The sequence below is a fragment of the Elephantulus edwardii genome, unplaced genomic scaffold (assembly GCF_000299155.1).
Source record: "Elephantulus edwardii isolate Elephantulus edwardi_28Jun2011 unplaced genomic scaffold, EleEdw1.0 scaffold00218, whole genome shotgun sequence".
NCBI lineage: Eukaryota > Metazoa > Chordata > Mammalia > Macroscelidea > Macroscelididae > Elephantulus > Elephantulus edwardii.
Window position 1 is genome coordinate 5,143,874 of NW_006399968.1, and position 17,005 is coordinate 5,160,878.

Below are 17,005 nucleotides of genomic sequence, written 5' to 3' on the forward strand. Positions count from 1 at the left end.
GGGGGGGGGGACGACACACAGTGACTAGTCCCCTGAGTGAGGACTCATTTTACAAAGATTTTCAGAAGGTCTCTTAGGAACAAGTACCTATTTCCCAGAACTGTGACTAAATTAAAAACAAACCCCTATGTTGGCTTTATCCTTTTTACCTCCCAGGCTTGCTTTATTCCTGTTTTTGGGATGGTTCAGATGAACTCTTTCTATGCAGTTTGTTCTCTCGGGCTCTGCTTCCAGGGGAACTCCGATGAAGAGAACAAGAAAGAATTTGGGAGTTCCCCAGCGGTCCCGTGGATCTGTCTGTTGCTTCAAGAGTGTTTGGACGGAACAGACCTGGCAACTCCCCCCTTCCAGCCTCTGACTACCCTCCAACTTCATCTCCAGGTGTAACCTTGGGACCATCTTAGCCATCTCCTATTTCCGGGACCAGCTAACACCAGTTTTGGGGGTTTTTTTGGTTTGGTTTTTTATTAATTTTAATGAAAGTCTACAGAGACTTGGAGTGTCCAGTCATTCATTGTTGCACTTTTCTCCCTGCCTACCTTCTCCCCCACAATTTACTCTTCTTTAAAAGTAAAAGAAATCTTTTATTGTCATGCTGTCCCTCTCCCCAAGTCCACTCCACTATGCAGCCTTCATCCTGGACTCCTGTCATGACAATAATACCCAATCATATATCCCTTAGCCCCAAAACCTTGACCAACTATGAGCTCTTAGATCCGTCAAAATTATTCCACCAAAGTGAAGGTTGGCATCAACCGTCTGGTCAACCTGCACATGCGGGCCCCTTACACCTACTTCTCTCTGGGTTTTTATTTTGACCATGATGATGTAGCCTTGGAAGGTGTGGGACACTTCTACGAGTTGGCGAAGGAGAAGCACGAGGGTGCCAAGTGTCTCTTGAAGCTGCAAAACCAGCAGAGTGGCCATCTCCTCTTCCAAGATACCCAGAAGCCATCCCAGGATGAGTGGGGTAAAACCCTGGACGCCATGCAAACAGCGCTGGCCTTGGAGAAGAACCTGAACCAGGCCCTTCTGCATTTGTATGCCGTGGGTTTCTGCCCACACTGACCCCCTCATCTCTGAATTTCTGGAGAACCACTTCCTGGATGAGGAAGTGAAACTGTTGAAGAAGATGGGTGACCCATCTGACCAACATTAGAAAATGAGGCAGCCCCCAGCCTGGGCAAGTATCTCTTTGAGCATCTCATCCTCAAGCACAACTAGGAGCCTGTAGAAACCTGCAGGGGGGACCTCTGTGTCCCCTGTCAGCAGCAGCAAGCTTCTCTTTCCCACCCTGAAGTAGAACCTTATCCATCCAGAAACCCCTCACCCAAGCCTTGAACCAAATGAAACAACAAAGCTTTTTGCAACAGCTAAAAAGGAAGAAAGAAAAGTACAACTATGATAAAAAAACAAAACACAAAACCCAACCCAGAAATACTTGGATTCTAAATAGCTATTTGTTGTTATGTGCCATCGAGTCACCTGTACACTATGTACAGTAGTTCTGAACTCTGACCTGTCCTGAGCCCAAGGACTGGTCCCTCCTGATTACATGTCCAAAATACGTGAGATGAAGTTTCAAAATCCTTGCCTTCAGGGAAGAGCCTAGTACACCCTCTCCAGGACAGACCTGTTCTCTTGGCCATCCATGGTATGTTCATTACTCTTCTCCAGCACCACAACTCAAAGGCATCGATTCTTCTGTCATGCTTGGTCATTACCCAGCTCTCTAATGCATAGCAAGTAATCATAGTTTGCAATGCCGTAAGGTATCTAGCCAACACAGTAAGTATCCTGAATATTCATGAACTAAAAAATTTAAGAATGTTTAGAAACAAAGTCTGTAGAGCGAAGTGCAGAGAGCTAATTTCTGTATCTATTGAATTCTTCTATATCTAAAATGATATTTAAAAACAAACAAAAAACCAAACAACTATGAGATATCATCTCACCCCAGTAAGAACAGCAAAATTTAACAGAACAGCAAACATCAAATGCTGACGAGGTTGTGGAGAAACTGGAACCCTTATTCACTGTTGGTGAAAGTGTAAAATGGTGCAACCACTGTGGAAGGCAGTGTGGTGCTTTCTCAAAAAGTTGCAAATAGAGATACCATTTAACCCAGTAATTCCACTACTGGGAATATACCCCAAAGAGACCATAACTGACATCCAAGCAGATATATGCACACCCATGTTTATCCCGACTTTGTTCACAATAGCGAGGAGTTGGAAACAACCTATGTGCCCATCAACAAACAAATGGATAGAGAAGCTGTGGTATATTCACACAATGGAATACTATGCTGCATTGAGAAACAAGGAACTCATGCAATATTTTTCAAAATGGGTGACCCCGGAGAACATTATGCTGAATGAACTATTTCAGTTACAAAGGGACAAATACTGCATAGTGCCACTGTTGTGAAACAGGACTGACCTTGGGGTTAGGGAGAGACTGAGAAAGATGGGATACATAATGTGTACTGCATTGAAACAGATGAGGGAGAAAACTGTTTAAAAGGGATACGTGATTAGGTATTATTGTCATGACGAGTCCAGAACGAAGGCTGTGGAGTGGAGTGGACCTGGGTGGAGGGATTGTAAAACAGTGAAAGAATTTTTCTTTTACTTTTCAAAGAGAAGAGTGTACTAGAAGGGGGGGGCAGGGAGAAAAGTGCAACAATGAATTTATGGAAATCCAAAGTCTCTAAATTTTCATTAATATTAATTAAAAAAATGAGAAAAGAAAAAAAAAAACACCCCACAGTATACTCCCAAAAGACTGAAACAAAGGCTGAAAAAAAACCCCTTGTGTGCCAGTTTTCATTGTCGCTCCACTCACAATAGTCTAAATGCCTAGCAACCGAACGGTGACAAAGTATGGTTCCTATTATGGGCTACCACACAACAAGGGAACATCCGACCCAGGTGTGGATGGAGTGTGAGCGCTGAGGGAAATCAAAAGGACAAATACTGTCTAACCCTCGCTGATAGAACAAGAAAACAAGCAAATATATTGACAAAATTCGCTGCTTCTGTTCTACCCCCTAGTTTGATGTGGGGTGTGCTTGTGTACATGAGCCAAAGTATATGAGATGGAGCTTCAAAACCCTATCCTCAAAAAAAAAAAAAAAAAAAAAAAACCCAACAAAAAAAACCTATCCTCCAAGGAGAAACTTAGTTTTACTCTAAGATAAACCTATTTGTTTTCTTGGCAGTCCATGATATGTTTAAGACTCTTCCCCAGCACCACAACTCAAAGGCCTCTACTGTCATCCTTAGTCATTGTCCAACTCTGAAGCATAACAAGTAATTGAGAAGATCGTGCCCTATATCAGGTGTGCCTTAGTCTCTAGACTGACATCCTTGTTCTTCAGTACTCTGCAGATGTCCCTGACAGCAGATTTCCCCAATACAAGTCATCTTTTTATTTCCTGACTGCTAGTGTTAAAGAGTGTTGATTGTGAAACCTAGCAAGCTGTAATTGTTAACAACCTCAGTCCCTTCTCCATCTATCATGGTGCTGCCAGTGGTGAGTATCTTTGTCTAGGTGTAATTTTATTTTTAATAAATTTTTATTTTACATTGGTTTGCTTAACAAAGTTTGTATACATTGTGTTTCACACTAGCCTTCATTCCATCCCCATTCATTATGCTTTATAAAACTACTCGTCATTGAACTATGTCTGCTTTTACCCTATCTTTCCTACCCACCAGATCTTTCTCATTTCCTTCACTCCTCCCTCCCTCTACCCATCAAATTGTGTGACCCTATGATTTCACCTTTGCCCATCCTCACCCCTCTGCTCCTTCCCTCCCCAGCCTCTTAGATCCTCAAACTCATTTTCCTAGTTACTTTTCTAATTTCTACAATAATAGTCTTCTGCAGTATTTGTCTTTGAGACAGATGTGGAGAGAGAGCAATTCTCATACACTGCTGATGGCATTGTAAAATGGTACAACCACTGTGGAAGGCAATTGAGTGTTTTGTCAAAATGCTGAACATAGAAACTGTATGAGCTAGCTATTGCACTGCTTAATATACTCAGAAAATTAAAACGGAGTCAAATGGAGATTTGTACACCAATGTTCGTAGCATTATTCAACCATCACAAGAACATGGAAACAGCTCAAGTGTCAAACCAAATCACAATGGAATGTATAGGAATACTTAATTAAAAATACAATATCTAAAAAAATTCATTTTAATACTTGTTATTGTTGTACTGTCTAGTTGAGTACAACCCATAGTGACCCTGTGAACAACAGACCTGAAATCTGTCCTGTCCTGTGCCATCCTCACACTTCCTGATGCACTAGAGCCCATTGCAGCAGTCACTGTGTCAGTCTACCTAGTCGAGAGTGCTATATTGAAAACAAAGGCGTGAACCAAGAACAAGGTACGTGGGATATAGGCAGCAAGATACCCAGCCTTAGAATGATGGCAAAAGGAAGGCAGATGATAGTTGGCACCATAGTACCAGGAGCAGTCAGACCAATGCCAGGCTGCTGATGACAATAGAGACAGCTCAAGGAAATTGGAGAAAATCGAACATGAATGAATTTACTACAAAGGGCTTTAGATAACTATTAGAGGAAGTAGTGGCCCTACAAACAACAGCCCTGAACCCTGTCCTATCCTGAGCCGACCTCACTGTCTCTGACCCACCTGACCCCATTGCCACAATCACTATGTCAATCCATCTCATCAAGGGTCTTCCTCTTCTCCACCCCTCCAAGCATGTCTCTCCACCCGTCTCCATGTTGTCTCTCCCCAAGGACAAGTGCCTCCTGGCCACGTGCCTAAAGTATGTGAGATGGATCTTCAAAATCTTAGCCTCCAAGGAGAAACTTGGTTTCACCCTCTCCCAGACAGACCTATTTATTTTCTTGATGGACCATGGTATGTTCAAGACTCCTCTCTAGTACCACAATTTGAAGGCATCGATTCTTCTTCTGTCATCTTTAGTCAGCAAATAATTGTGAAAACTATGGGCGGAATTAGGCACACCTTGGTCTCTAGACTGACATTGTTGCTTCACAGTACTCTGGAAAGGTCCCTGACAGCAGATTTACCTAATGCAATTTGCCTTTTGATTTCCTGACTGCTGGTGCCAAAAGTATTGGTTGAGGAGCTGAGCAAGCTGTTACTATTAACAACCTCAATCTCGTCTCCATCCATCCTGGTGCTGCCAATTGGCTCAGTGGTGAGAATCTTTGTCTTCTTGATGTTGAGCTTCAATCCATATTGAAGACTTTAGTCCTTGACCTTCTGCAAGTGCTTCAGGTCCTCCTCAGTTTCAGCAAGCAAGACTGTGTCATCTGCATAACGCAGATTGTTGATAAGTCTTCCTCCAATCCAGATGCCACATTTCTCCTCATAAAGCCCAGCCTCCTGAATTATCTGTTCTGCATACAGATTGAAAAGGTATGGAGACAGGATGCATCCCTGATGCACTCCCTTCCTGATTCTGAGCCATGCAGTGCTTCCCTGCTCTGTTCTGATGACTGCTTTCTGGCCCAAACACAATCAAGTGTTCTGGGATTCCAATTTTCTTCAAAGTTAGCAACAATTTGTTGTGATCTACAAAGTCAATAGTCTTTGCATAATCAATGGAACACAGATAGATATTCCTATGGTACTCTTTGCTTTCTTCCAAGATCTATGTCTCTAGTGCCATGATCTCTTCAAAACCCAGCTTGTATTTCTAGTAGTTCTCTGACAATGTACTGTTCCAGCCATTTCTGGATAATCTTAAGCAGGATTTTGCTTGCATGTGATATGAGTGATATTGTATGTTAATTTCCACACACTATCAGGCCCTTTTTTTGTTGGCCAGAGAATTGTCTTCCAGATTTCTACCTCGTAGAAATTTCAAAACTACCAGCTGAATTAGAAGTGATTGTTGCTTTCACAAGAAATGAGTGAAATGGGTGGGGTCAAGGAGAGGAATGTTGATGTTTGAGAACTATTAGGTCTTTAAAACCTTGGTGAGTCAGTTGGATCTTTGAACAAATGACTCTGATTAAAATGTGAAGCTTATGTGAAGTTTAGATAAATTTCTCAATCCCCTGCTTGCTTAAACAAAGCAAAGTAGAATGCAGTGCTTGATAGCGACCCTTAGAGGGCGCAAGGAGCCCTTCATTGCACTTGAACTTTGGTCACAGGTCCTTGGTCATCTTGACTTCCTTCTGTACACCTTTGATCTTTACTTAGCTTTTCTCCTGACTAGTGATCTTTAGATCCAAGGTATATAGTTAGAGATCTTAAGGAACTTAAGGGAACATAGTGGTGCAGGAAGGCAATGCCAAGTCATTGAAAGAATTTCAGAATCAGGTGAGTTAATATCTGTCCTCTTCAACAAAGTCTAGAGGCTAAGGTGCACCTGATCCAGGCCATGGTTTCACAAGTATTTGCTATGCATCAGAGAGCTGGACAGTGACTAAATGATGGAAGAAAGATCTATGCCTTTGAGCTGTAGTGCTGGAGAAGAGTCTTGAACATACCATGGACCACCAAGAAAATAAGTCTGTTTTGGAGAGGGTGAAACCAAGTTTCTCCTTGGAGGCTACGATTTTGATGCTCCACCTCACTTACTTTGGGCAGTGGCCAGGAGAAAACGGTCCTTGGAAAAGGACATCATTCTTGGAAGGGTGAAGGGACAGCACAGGAGGAAGACCCTGGATGAGATGGATTGACTCAGTAACTGGGGCAATGGGATTAGGTGTGTTGGAGTTGGCAAGACTGGCTAAGGACAGGGCAGGGTTCAGAGCTGTTGTATATATGAATTGCAAGCGACTCGACAGCACATAACATCCTTCTCCACGCTGGATTTCAGAAGAGCCCTTTCAATGCCAGTCTTTTTTTTTTTTTTAATGTATGTACCGTCAAATTGGATCTGACTGGTACAGAAGGCAATTGTTCCTCCTTCTTCATCAGAGCATCTGGTGGATTTGAACCGCGCACCTCTAGGATTGCAGTGCAGTTTCCTGCCACTAGGCCACCAGAGCTCGCCTTGGTGCCAGTCTTTGTATCTCTTCTGTGGATTTTTAAAAATTTTATGAGAGCTGGACAAGGACTAAGGATGGTAGAGAATTGATGCCTTTAAGCTGTGGTGCTAGAGAATATTGACTGCCAGGAGAACAAACAGGTTCATCCTAGAGAAGGTGAAGCCAGCCTGCTGCTTGGAGGTGAGGATTCTGAGGCTTTGTCTGACATACTTTGGACATGTTGCAAGGAGGGACCAGTCCTTGGAGAAGGATGTCATGCTTGGGAGGGTGGAGAGACAGTGCAAGAGAGGAAGACCCTCAATGAGATGGACTGATAGTGACTAATGAGGATAGGTGTGTTGGCACAGGATACAGCAGGTTTCAGGGCTGTTGTACGTGAGTCGCAAGCGACTTGATGGCACATAACAAAACTGATTTATTTATCGAGTTCAAATACATTGTTTTTCACACTGTTTCTTTTCCATTTCCTTAACTCCTCCACGCCCCCCCCATCAAACTGTGCAAGCCAATGACTAATCACCTCCATCCTCACTCTTCTGCTTCAACCCTGCCCCCCGCCCTTGGATCCTCATTTTACAATAATGGTTTTATACAGTATTTGTCCTTATGGAACTGAGTTAGTTCATTCAGCATGATGCTCTTCAGTACCTCCCATGTTCGGTAATAATTTACAAAATCATTGCTCCTGCATACTGTGTGACATTCCATTGTGTATTCACACCATAATTTCTCAGTCCACTTGACTGTGGTTGAATATATGGGCTGTTTCAATGTTCTTGCGATTGTAAATAATGCCGCTATGAACATAGGTGTACAAGTCTCTGTTTGTGCCTCAGTTCTCATTTTCTCAGGATATATTCCAAGCAGTGGAATAGCTGGGTCATAAGGAATTTCAATGTTCAGCTTTTTGAGGAAACGCCAAAGTGCCTTCCAGAGTGGTTGTACCATTTTACAATCCCACCAACAATGTATGAGTTCCAATCTCACCACATTCTCTCCAATATTTATTACTTGCAGTCTTGTTAAACTTTGCCACTGCTACTGGGGTGAGATGATATCTCATTGTGGTTTTGATTTGCATCTCTCTTATTGCCAGGGATTTTGAGCATTTCCTCATGTGTGAAAATGACAATCCTACTGAAAGCAATCTACATGTTCAATACAATTCCAATACAGATACAAAATTAATGTTTCAAGACCAGAAGGGAAATTGTCGAGTTTATTTGGTGAGGCAAAAGACCTCAAATAAGTAAAACACTTCTGAGAAACAAAAATTAAGTTGGAAGCATAGCACTCCCTGACCTCAAAACCTACTACACAGCAGTAGTAACCAAAAAGCATGGTACTGGTACAATGACAGGCACATAGACCAATGGAACAGAATTGAGATTCCAGAAATAGTTCCAGTTATCTATACTCAGGAGAGGGAGACCCTGAATGAGATGGATTGATACAGTAACTGGAGCAATGGAGGTTGGTGTGTCAGAGTTATTGAGACTGGCTCAGGACAGGGAAGGGTTCAGAGCTGCTGTATATAGATAGAGTTGCTATACATCACAGATTACTCAATGGCACATAAAAATAGTAACATTCTATAACAGATTTGGAAGCAGGAGTGGCATCCACTTCCGAAAAAACATGCCTCCGGAAACACTAAGAACTTTGATAAATGTTGATAGTTGTAGAGGGGCTTCAGGCCTTTTGTTCATAAGGTTGCTATGAATTGTGCTTGCCTCGAAGGCAATCAACAACAACAACAACAACAACATCTATGATCAACTGATATTCGACAAGGAAATAAAGCCTATCAAATGGAGAAATGGCAACCTCTTCGACAACTGTTGCTGGCAAAACAGGACCGGCGCAAGAGGGAAAGACCCTCTATGAGATGGATTGATTCAGTGACTGGGGTAATCGGGATGGGTGTGTCAGAGGCAGTGCGATTGGCACAGGATAGAGCAGGGTTTAGGGCTGCTGTTCATAGGGTCGCTATGAGTCGCAAACGACTCGACAGCACATAACAACAACAACCTGCAGAAAGCTGAGACAGGATCCACATCTAACACCATACACAAAAATCAACTCAAGATGGATCAGATACCTGGGAGTAAAGCTCCAAACCATAAAGTTCTTAAGAGACAATCTGGGATCAAGCTTAGAAGCACTAAACCAAGGTATAAAGAAATACCAAATACAGCTGGAAGAAAGGCTTTCAAAGGCTGTAAACCACACAGATGGAGACTGCCAATTTTTTCCCACAAAGCAGCTGGTAGATTTGACCTGCTTGTCTTTGAACCCAAGGCAAAAATCCTTAGCACTAGACTACTTGTTGTAATGTACTGTTGAGTCAGCTATGACTTATGGCAACCATATGCATAATACTCTGAACCCTGAGTCAATCCATCTCATCCAGGGCCTTCCTCTCCTGCACTGTCCCTCCACCCTTCCAAGCATGATATCCTTCTCCAAGGACTGGTTCCTCCTGGCCATGCGCACAAGGTATGTAAGATGGAGCTTCAAAATCCTTGCCTCAAAGGAGTAGCTTGGTTTCACTCTCTCCAGGACAAACCTGTTCTCTTGGCTGTCCACAGTATGTTCAAAAATTTTCTCCAGCACCACAACTCAAAGACCTCACTTCTGTTAACACTGGTAATTGTTCAACTCTGATGCACAACAAGCAATTACAAAGACCACAGCCTGGATCTAGTCTAACATTGCTACTCTTCAGTACTCTTGAGAGGTACCTGACAGCGGATTTTCCTAATGCAATTTGCCTTTTTATTTCTTGACTCCTGGTGCCAAGGTTGTTGGTTGTGGAACTGAACAAGTTGAAATTGTTAACAACCTCAATCTCTTCTCTGTGTGTCATGGTGCTGCCAATTGGCCCAGTGATGAGAATCTTTGTTTTCTTAATGTTGATCCTCAATCCATATTGAAGACCTGTCTTTTACTACAGTTATAACCAACCCATAGCTGACCCTCCAGTAGGTTTGTAGAGGCAGTAATCGCACGGGAGGAGATTGCCCATCCTTCTGCGGAGCGGCTGGTGGACTTGAACCACGTACCTTCGGGATTGCAACTTTTAAAAAGAAAACAAAGGTCTCTTATCTCTCATTTCCTCATCTTACTTGCAACTGTTTTCATATTTACCTCTTGATATTGAAGTACTAGGCACACTCAATCTGTTTTTTGTGTGTCCATCTCAGATGGTGCCTAGTAATTTTCCTTACAGTAAATAAAGAGAGAAGGATTCTGTACCAGCCCCATGGCTCTCACTCCTGTTTTTTAAATCAAAGCCACAGCATAATTAGGACTCTGTAAATGTTGTTAACGATTAGTCATGGCAAGAGCAGTGGTCAGAGGGACATGCTCACGTCAGGTCCTCCTGCCCCGAATCTGAAAGAGGATGTTGGGACGCATGTGTGTTCACTCTGTGGGCTGTTACAGACGTCTTCTTATTTCCCTCAAGGTCGCTCACTGAGAACATGAGAGCAATGGCTGTGGGAGGAGCAGTCAGGCCTTGTATTCTTGGCACACCCCCAGGAACAGGCAGGGACACAAGGACACGTCCAGCCCTATCTCCACTCCTGCTTTCAGCGATAGCCCCACCCCATCTCCAACTCTTATCAGTGTTCTGATGCTTTGCTGGGTTCTAAGATGCTCACAAAAAAAGGCGTGTCTCAGGGATGCATCCTCTCTCCATCCCTATTCCATCTGCATGCAGAGCAAATCATTCAAGAAGCTGGACTCTATGAAGAAGAACGTGGCATCAATATCAGAGGAAGGCTCATCAACACCTTGGGCTATGGAGATGCCACAACCTTGCTTGCTGAAAGAGGGGAGGACTCGAAGCACTTCAAAGACTATAGCCTTCAAAGTGGATTGCATCTCAGCATCAAGAAAACAAAAATCCTCATCACTGAGTCAATAGGCAACATGATGTATGGAGATAAGACTGAAGTTGTCAGCAGTTTCATCTTGCTTAGATTGACAATCAATACCAATGGTAACAGCAGTCAAGAAATCAAAAGACGAGGAGCATTGGGGAAATGTGCTGTCAGGGACCTCTTCAAAGTGCTAAAGAGCAGGGATTTCAGTTTCAAGATTAAGGTGCATCTGATTAAGGTCACAGGCTTTTCAGTCACTTGCTGCGTATCTCAAGATGGACAATAACTAAGGATGACAGAAGAAGAACTGCTCCCTTTGCATTATGATGTTGGAGAACAGTACTGCATATCTCATGGATTGCCAAACAAATAAAAAGACATATTGGAGAAAGCACAACCAAGGTGCTCCTTAGAGGCAAGGATGAGACTTCATCTCACATACTTTGAGCAGATTGTTAGGAAAGACTATTCCTTGGAGACGGACATCATGTTTGGAAAGTTGGATGGTCAACAAAGGAAAGAAAGACCCCTAACCAGATGGATTGACACAGTGCTGTAGCAATGGGCTCAATGATGTCAGAGATGATGAGGATGGCTCAGGATAGGCCAGGATTCAGATCTTTTATTCACAGAGTTGCTATGAACTTGACCCAATGGTACTTAACAACAACAGGAAGGCAGGGGTTGTCAAGTCTTTTCCATAAAGGACCAGATAATAAATATTTCAGACTTTGCAGGCAGCTAGGAAAACAACCATAGAAAACATGCATGCTTTATTTTACAAAAACATGCTGGGGTCAGGTTGCTGATCCTTGAAAGCCTAAGGCAAGAATTGGTTTGTTTCTGGGTGTAGAAAGGATTTTAGCTTTATCCCTGCTGTGATTTTCCATCCCCCCAAAATTTGTTGCCATTTCTCCTCTCTGTTTGTTCTCTGTCACTGTGTCTTTGTAGAATTTATACCTACCCCTCTTTTAAAAATTGTGTTTCATTTATATACATTGTGTTTTATATGATCATTCATGTACATTGTGTTTTATTCACTTACCCTGTGTTTTATACACTCATTCAGATACATATAAACCGCTCTGTAGTGGCCTTGTGGATATACACAGTTGCGATGCTAACTCCAAGGCCAGTGGTTCAAATCCACCAGCTGCTCAGCAGAAGAAAGATGGACAGTCCCGTCCTGTGATCTTCACAGCCTTAGCAGACCTGCTCAAGGGTCAGTTCTGAGTCAGTTCTGACAGCGGTAATGAGTTTCTGAGTTCTTTTCATGGCGTTTTCGGTAGGGAACGGAAATCAATGCTGTATTGTAGGGGCTGTGGCTTGCCTGGCCTATGTCTTTGTTATTTTGCCCACATGACTAGGTTGTTGTTGCTGCTGGGTACCCTCGGGTCAAATACAACTCACAGCAACCCAATTAATGATAGACCTGAGCCTTGCCCTATCCTGTACCATCAGCAGCAACTCTGACACACTGGAGCGCATTGCTGAAGTCACCATGTCAACCCATCTCAGGAATCGGGGCCATTCTTCTCTGACACACGGGAGTTGCTTTGAGTTGAAATTCCACTAGTTGGCTCCTAACTGTATATACCCGTTGAGTATACACTTGCTAGAAAAATTAAATAACAAGATGGAAAATACAGGCTTGGAGGTGGGTTGGTTAGTTTGTTTAACAACTGACAAAATTACGTTAAGTTGCTGAGTGTCCAAGCCCTAGAGGGCTCCACGGAGTTAGCGCTGTGCTGCCGACCTTCTGGTCGGAAGCTCAGTTAGTCTCAGAGATGCCTCGTAAGGCTGTGGTTGTTGTGTGCTGCCCAGTAGGAAACGACCCATCGCTGACCCTCTAGCAGGTTTTCAGAACAGCTCTGCAAAAGAAAAAAGTTAAAGTGACTTCACAGCAGGGGTGTGCACTCTCCCTTTTTGCCCCCACTGCACACCTGCGCCTTCACCTCTGCTGCTGGTGGGTGCCTTCGAGAGGACGACGACTCCCAGTGACCCTGTGAGCAGGCTGCCCTATGCTGCGCCATCCTCTCTGAGACGTAGGGCCCATTGTTACAGTCACGGGGTCGATCCTCTTTCACTCACCCTCCTACCTTGCTCAGCATGATGTCCCTCTCCAAGGACTGACCCCTCCTGACAACAAGCCCAAAGTATGCGAGGCCAAGTCTTGCCTGGTTGTGCGAGGTGGGAGCACTGGGAAAAGAGCCGCTGTCTCGCGACTTGGAGGCGGAGCCGGGGAGGGGACACAGGGGGGGCGGGGCAAGGGTGAAGGGCGGTGCTCGGAGCCGGAGCTGAGCGTTCCCGGACTGGTTCGCGTGGGGGGGGCGGGGCGGGGCGAGCGTGAGGGGCGGAGCGCCGGCGGGAGGGCGGGACCAGGAGGCTGCTCGGAGCCGGGGAGAACTCTGAGCGTTCCCGGACTGGCTCGCGTGAACAGGGCGGGGCGGGGCGAGCGTGAGGGGCGGAGCTGCTGGTGGGCACGGCGGGACCTGGGGACCCTTTCAGAGCGACCGCGCAGCCCCTGGAGCTACCCTGCCTACACTGTAAGTGCCCTGTGCGTCCGTGCGCGCAGCTTCCGGGCCCGCACCCGGATCCTGACCGATGGGGGCCCTGTCAGCTGGAGCAGGGCGGGGCTCGGGGAGGGACAGCCACCCACCCTCGGCAGGGCTGCTGTGAATTGGGCCGCTGGGTGGGCTCTGCGCGCCTAATCAGCGGGGCTTCAGAGATGACTTCAAGACAAGCTGCCCCCTAACCAAAGTTGCTAAGGATGAGACATTACAAAAAAAAAAAAAAAGACAAGTAGCCCCTAACACCGCGGGGTCTTGCCCCTTGTCACCCCTAGCTTCCTGCCCTGCTTTTGCAAACTGCTGCATAATCAGCCTGGAATTGCACGCTAGCTCTGGAGTCTAGGGGCGCGCCCCGGGCATAGGGCTGGAATGCTGGGGTCCCCTACTGCCCCGAGGACGGCGGGAGACGGGCCAGGAGCTGGCTAGGCAGAAGCCTGTGGAGGACTGGATGTGGTCCCCTTGCCTGGACCCCCAGACCCCCGCGGGTGTTGCCCCCAAGGGGAGCATCGGGCTCCCACGGTGATATTCACTAGTTCGTCATCGAAGTTCCAAAGCTCATCTGTCCCTCTCTAGATCTTTCAGTTTGCAATTCGCCTGTCATCTCCACACTCCCAACCTAGTTACAGCTGACCCCCCACCCACTTCCCTAGCCCTTTGTACTTATCCCGGGAGGAAGGGACCAGAGCGAAAGCCAGCCTGCGCCAACAAGGAGGAGAAAAGCTGGGCGGGTAGTTAAGGGTTCACGGAGTAGAGCAATGGGATCGGGGGCACCTGATGGGTTTGAACACAGCACAGTGGGGAGGGGGAGGGCAAGCCTCCTCTAGTGTCCACGGTGCGGTGCGCTAGAGGCACCCCAAGCGCCTGGGCCCCTCGGTTCTGCCCCTCCGCTTCCGACCCTTTGACGCCAGCACTGTGGTATTTCTAATTTTGGCTACTTTTTCTTAAAGCTGCACAAACAGACGAAGAGAATTTACAACCCAAGCGCGCACAGGTCCAAGGCCAGGCGATTTCTTTCTTGGCACGGAGAACTTGGGCATTTCGACTCTGATATCCTGACCCAGGGCCAGACAGGGCTTGTCAGATTCCAGTTCTTGATTCCTGGGTTGAGAGTCTGAAAAGCCAGAGGATGCAGCTGGGTTTACTAAAAGGAGAGGCGAGTGTGAGCAGGTCACCATAACTGTGTAGTTCAGAGAGGCTCGCTGGGCTTCAGAGGATGCAGCTGGAGTATGCCTGAAGAGTGAGCTGAGCTTAGTCTCCTGCTGAAAACTCATGTCTGGTGGTGGCTGTTAGGCGCTATAGAATTGGTTCTGACCCTTAAAGACCCTGTGCACAACAGAATCAAACCCTGCCGGGTCCTTTTTGAGTTCAGTGTTGTAGCCCCTGGACCAGCCCATCCCATTGAGCATCTCTGCCTTTCCCCCCACTGCACCCCGACTCTATTTTTAAAAGCATGTTGTTCCTTTCCGAAGACTGGCCCCACCTGATAACATGGCTAAAGTATGTTCCCTGCTTCTAGGGAACACGGAGCCTACATGTCTCTCAGGACAGATTGTTTTGTTCTGGCAGCCTGTAGTGTGTTCAGTCCTCTGCTAAAGCCGTAATTCAAATGCAGCCATTATTTTTTTTTAAATTTCTTTATTTTTCATTTCAATGAACATCTACAGAGATTTTGGAATTCCATTCATTCATTGTTGCACCCCTCTCCCCGCCCCTCCACCCCCCCAAATGCAGCCATTCTTATTCAGTGTTCTTTATTCTTTTTCTGACTTTCACGTGCATATGAGATAATGAAAAAGTCCGTGGCTGTGACAGACCTCCTTTAGCTGTCAAAGTGACAGCTTTGGTTTTGAACACTGTAGGGTGACCTTTTCACAGTATCCTTGATTTCCTTACTGTTGCTTGGATGGCACTGATTGTGGACCCAAAAGGAAAGGAAATCTTGACCACTTCAGTCTTATTCCGTTGCTTCTAGGTCCAGTTGAGGATTTTTATTTTATATTAGATACAACCCTACTGAAGGCTATAGTCTTTGATCTTCACCAATAGAAGCCTCAAACCCTGGTTCCTTTTAGCATGGTAAAATATATAGTCCAGCTTCTTGGATTATTTGCTTGACATACAACATATGTATGGTGAAAGGATATAACATTGGCCTAAACTTTTCTTGATTTTAAACCAAGTAGTGATCTCCTTGTGCTATTTGACTCCTAGACTATGTCCAGGTTCTGCATAAGCACAGTGAAGTGCTCTGGAATTCCTATTCTTTGCAGTGCTATCCATAATACATTATGACCTGTGTAAAAGAAGGCTTTTACATAGTTAATAAGGCATAGGTAAACTGCTTAGCTTGGGCAGAGGCTCGAATGTCACCATTGAATGTCATTGCTCTGAAAAGTGATGCAATGATGTGGAAAGAAAATTGGCCTAGATGGAAGACCTGGCTCCTGTCTCAGCTCTGCTGAGACTGTGTCCTCCCTTTTCAGTTTCCTTATCCACAAAATGGGACATTTGGGTTAGACACTCTGCAGACTTCTTGTGGCTCTAGTATGAGATGATTCTTCGGTTAAGTCCAAAGGAGTGCTCTGGGAAGGTCCTCGGTAGGAGGGGAGCTGTCTGATTCCATGGGATCTTGGTGGCTCTATGCAGGGTTCGTTGGAGGCACCTGAGAGCGGAATGAAGGTCCTGGTCCCAGTGACAAAGCCTCAGGCCGAAGGACGTGGCTTCTGCTCAGACCAGCTGGCCTCCTGGGTTGATCTCCTAGGGTTATCGGTTTGTTCTGCCTGTTCTTGAGCCTGGCCTAATGGCTTAGGAGTGGGTCTCTCAGTGGCTGTGTGATAAGGGGAGAATCTGAGGCTTGGAAGCAGCCCAACAGTTGTCATAAAAAAGCTTTCCCAAGGACCCAGCTGCCTCCCGTCCCTGAGGAGAATTGGCTGTCATCGAGGAGAAAACTGCAACCCTGCCCTCAGTTACACAACAAAAAATGATTGTGCAAACCAAGCTCTAAACAAAAGCATTCCTCCAGCCCTCAATGTTTCTTTTCTTTCCTAGGGGAGGATCAAAGTCTGTGATTTCTCACAGGAGGGGCCTGTTTGAACTCTAACTCTCTTGTCATTGCTAAGTGCCATCCAGTTGCCTCGAATCAGAAGCCGCATATGACACAGTGCACACATAGCAAACCCCCACCCATCCTGCCCCCAACTCTGCTGTTCCTAAGCCCATTGTGTGCTCACTGTGTTCGTCCATCCCATTTAGTCTTCCTCTCTTTCACGACCTCTAGTTTTCTAAGCATGATGCCCTGCTCTTAATAAGAACCCAAATTATGTGAGACAAAACCTCGCTCTCCTTGCTCCTCCGGAGACCCTGGCCGCAACTTCAAGGCACTGGACTGTTCCTTGGCAGGCCATGTTGTCATTCAGTGCCATTGAGTAGACTATGATGAACCGCAGACCTGAACCCTGCCCAAACCTGTGCCGTCCTATCATCCCTGGCACAGTGGAGCCCACTGTTACACTCTCTCCAGCCACCTTGTTGA

General features: G+C 45.6%; 1 pseudogene; it reads left to right on the forward strand.

The window, feature by feature from the left end:
• Positions 1–702: 702 nt before the first annotated feature.
• Positions 703–1,224, forward strand: LOC102848757 (annotated as a pseudogene).
• Positions 1,225–17,005: the final 15,781 nt, after the last annotated feature.